The sequence below is a fragment of the Musa acuminata genome, chromosome BXJ1-7, assembly GCF_036884655.1.
Source record: "Musa acuminata AAA Group cultivar baxijiao chromosome BXJ1-7, Cavendish_Baxijiao_AAA, whole genome shotgun sequence".
Classification (NCBI taxonomy): Eukaryota; Viridiplantae; Streptophyta; class Magnoliopsida; order Zingiberales; family Musaceae; genus Musa; species Musa acuminata.
Window position 1 is genome coordinate 6,146,411 of NC_088333.1, and position 4,639 is coordinate 6,151,049.

Below are 4,639 nucleotides of genomic sequence, written 5' to 3' on the forward strand. Positions count from 1 at the left end.
GATTGCTGTCTGAGTGGGCTTCATGTGAGTTGGGGCTTAACGCTGGAGGCTGGTGATTGTGTGGTGTGATAGAGTGGGATAGGTAGGAAGAAAGACTCGGATCGTGGCCCCCCACATGTATATATTCAAGAGATGAAAAGGAAAGTGGTGTAGTGTATAGTCTTCAGTATCATACTGCCATGGGAAAGATGGAGTTTTTGCTTTCTGTTCTCCTTTCAGTCTTTTGGCTGGGGGGATTTGTCTGAGAGTGCTTGGATCTAACATGGATTCTCTGTGCCACCCTTGCTCTGTGTTCAGACATCCATCAGATTTACCACCCTTGCTCTGTGTTCAGACATCCATCAGATTTACTTTGTTGTATCCCTTTAGAGCTTCTGCCTTTGCATTGCAATCCTGTTTATGTTCTATCAGGTGGGATTCTGTACGTGTTATGCTGTGAAAATATCTGGCCATCTCAGGTCGAGCAAACAGCTCTCCATTAGACATTTTTTGTTCCACTTTTTTTCCTACTCACATATCATTTCATCAAAATATAAAGCATTAAGCTGATGTGAATGTGTCATTCACAGGTACACATTGTTATTTATAGCCTACCAGCTTCTTCCACCCTCTATGATCTTTGATACTTGGAGTTGGTGTTTTCTTTTGAAGTAGACTCATCATAGCTTCCTCTTTATCCCATTCAAGCCAAAAGATGGTGACAAGGATACTTGTGCAGAAGGGGATTCTGATTCTTAGCTGTAATGCTCATGCTCATACAACATTTTGTGAGAGGAAAAGAGACACCAATAAGCAGAAGAAAGGAGGGAGATGTGGCGCAAATCCCGGCAGTGAAGTCAGGGTTGCTGGTAAACACTAAGTTGTCCAGAAGTTTTAGTTGTATAAGATATTATAGTAAGGAAAGATAAAATTTGGAGTAGGATTTGCTATGAGAGATGGATGGGGTGATCAATCTATCCATCAATTTCCTAAAAAAAAACAGAGAAAGAGAAGAAAGAAGCATATATCAGTAAACACAATGTACCTTATCCCAAATTTAAATTACTGAATAAAGGAAAAAATGTTACTGAGTATAAAAAGGAAACATCAGAAAAAGTTATCAGACTCTGTTTAATATTTTGGAAAAAGGAAAATGCTTTATTCAGTCAGGCAATTACTAATGTAGCAGAAGAAGGGAAGTCTGGTTTGATCCAAGGAGTAACAAAAGCAAAGGGAGAGGCAGAGGAGGGGCTTTGGAAGGTGGGCCTAAATCAACATGGCAAAATTTGGGTCTTGGAATGTTAGAGAGTTTAATGACTCTGGGGAAAGAAGAGGAGATTAATAGTTTGGATGTTGCTGAGTGACTCATGGTTGGTGGTTTTACTGGAAACCAGTGTGCAGCAGTTTTATCCGCAATCTGATCCTTCATGTGTTTTGCAGAGTGGAGCAGAACAGATAACTACAGTAAATCTCATCCAGGAAGAATATGATTGTGTTGGGCACCAAATTCCTCTTCATCTAGTTAAATAGATGTGATAACAAGGGCCTTCTGTGGGGAAGTGTTAGGAGGGAGAGCTTTATGGGATAGCATCAGATCTATCATCTCTCACTGCTCATTTCACTGGATTCTGTCAGAAGAGTTTGCTACTGTCTTGAACCTAAAGACATGGAAGATGATGATGTTGGGTATAATGCAGCTACATATGCTGCTTTCAGACACTGTTTACAGGATGCTGGGTTTCATTTCAGACAGATGGTGTAATGAACAAGCTGAGACTTCTAGGAAGCCCAAAATACCAGATGAGATAACCAGTAAACATAACTCTCATTGTTGTGAATTTGTTGAATGGTGCAGAGAGAATGCCAGCCACATTTCAGATATATCGATAAATGGACTGATGAATCTGGCTTGTTGAAAGACTGCTAGAAAGGAATGGGAGTGGCAAATTATACATACACAAATTTCTTAGAAGCAGCTTGAGAAGATTGAACCACAGGACATTCTCAATTCTCATGAAAGAAATTACATGTCTGAAAGCTCAATTTGATGACACTCACAATAAGTCAGTGACCAGAATGAATGGTGTTCTAACAGAAATATGCTGATGGAATACAGCCAATTGCCAGAAGAAACAGAAACAAATTTTTTGGTATCATGGATGACAGAGGAACATAGTCACTGATATGAACCAAATCAAAGAAAATGCTTACAATTTTACAGCAATTTGCTGGGCAAGAAAGCTCAATGCTGGAGATCTACTAGAGTGTGAGGTTGTAGGTGATGATCTCATCAGGGCAGTCCAACCATTTTTCAGCAACAAGAGATATTAGAACAACTCACTGCTCCAACAACTAGTCTCATTCCTAAAAACAAGATTTCAGCCAGTCCAATTTCCAATGTGGTCAAGAGTCAAGAACCCCATGTATTCGATCAGATCAAATGCAGGATAACTTGATCCTTCTCTGGAGGTGAAGGTTTAGAACAAGCTAAAGTTTCAATGGAATATACTTGAAGAAGATTGAGAGAAGTGGGGGAGGATGTCATCTGATCTTTGTTACTTTCTTGGACTTGTAGTTGGCAATCAGCTCAGAAGATATTTGATTTCTGTGTTCTATCAGGACTTTTGCAGCATCTGTATATACAACTTCCATATCTGTCTTCAATAAATTTCAATTAACCATTATTAACCATATTCATCATTGACTAATTTAAATATCAAAAAAATATAGGAGAGATAAGTACCTAAAATATCTTTCTTCCTTTGATTATTTTTTCTTTTATCTATCAAAATATCAATTTTCCCTTTCTTTTCTTTCTTTAGCTTTGATTGAACATTTTGAGTTTGAATATACATATATATGATAAAGATTACATGAAGTTTTGAAGGAGGTTTGGAGATATTAATAGGTATTAGCATTAATTAGAGTTTCCAGATCATTAAACTTTTTGGGTTTTTGTATGTCAAATTTAAATACAAAATAAATATAAAAAGGGTTATTTTCTTAAAAATACTCATATTTTGGGAATTTCCCAATCGGTACCCCATTTTTCTTTTCTTTTTTTTTTCAAATAATCCCATAATTTTAAAAATATCCCTCAAAATTTTTTATCTATTTTTTTACCTATTTTACACTATTAAAATATTTTCATTTGGTTCGTTTATAATATTTTTCAATAGCCTTTATATTATTTTTATTAAGGTATTAAAAACACTATATATTTTATTGAAAAATTACAGTAAGTGACATCATACTATCTTTTTAGTTTGTCATAAACCATCTTAACATCATATTTTTAAATCTATAGTTGATTTGATTTAAATTAGGAGTCACTTATGGTGTTCTCATCGTGATGACCAAAACACTATAAACAAGTCAAAAATATAGCAGACCAAAACACGATTACAGAAGGAAAAAATTTTGAGAGATAATTTAAATATTTTTTGAATTAGAGGTATTATATAGGAAAAACAAAAATATAAGTACTATTTTAAAAATTTATCCAAAATGTAAGTAATTTTTAGGAAAATTGTCCATATAAAATTCACCATAACTTTGGATATTTTCATTTTATAACTTTGTTTATTTTTTGAAAAATTGTCCATATAAAAATCACTACTATCATTTCTATTTACATCTTTAAACACAGAACTTGATCTTCATTTCTTCTCATTTTTTTCTCCCTTCCTTTTTTTTTTAGTTTTTCCCTTGGGAAAGTAAAGCAAATAAACATTAAAAATATCCAGTACACAAGGATTCTTCACCAAGTACACTGTTTTCTCCGTGAAATCATAAGCCTACTTGCAGTTGTATGCCAGTCTCTTCACTAAGTACACTGTTTTCTCCATGAAATCATAAGCCTACTTGCAGTTGTATGCCAGTCTAATACTTCAGATCCATGAGAAAGCTGCAGATGAACGAGATAAGGATCATCCCACAGCATCAAGAGATGAAAGGAGAGATTAAGCAGATAGCGGACCAATCACACCCAAAGAAGAGTTATCTCAATCTCTAGTCTCCTCCCGGACAATAGAAGAGATGGAGGCCATCCATATGATGTGTTGACACACACAAACTTTAGATGAATTGGATGAACGAAGTAAAGGATAACCTCATGATAGATGAATTAATCATGCACAGTCAAGTCATCAGACATCAACAGAATAAATTAGATGAATCCAATAAAACATGTACAGCAACAAGAGATATATGACAACTTGATGCGGAAGACAGAACCACCACCTTAAGAATCAAGAACTCACAATACATTTGCAAGGAACAGCCACCACTTTACAACGGCAAAAGTTACCAAAAGAAGAGTTTCAGAACACCTAGCAATAGAAAGCGAAGGCACAGGGAAAAGCTTCTTACCAACAGAGAATAACTTTGCATCAGTACTCTTACAAGCACGTTCTTGTTCTATTTTATCTAATTTAAGTTTAGAACAAGATACAGGAGGCTCTGATGATGCTGATGGTTCCTCGATAATTGCATTAAACCAAGTTCAGTCAGATATACAAGGCTCTGATGGAGCAGCATATGAAATCCATTGCTACTTGAGCTAGTGTAGCTCCTGCCTTTGATATTATTGATAACCTGACCTTTCACAGCAAAGGAAACTTATCCTGAATTCATGTTCCTGTAATACAAAGATAATGGG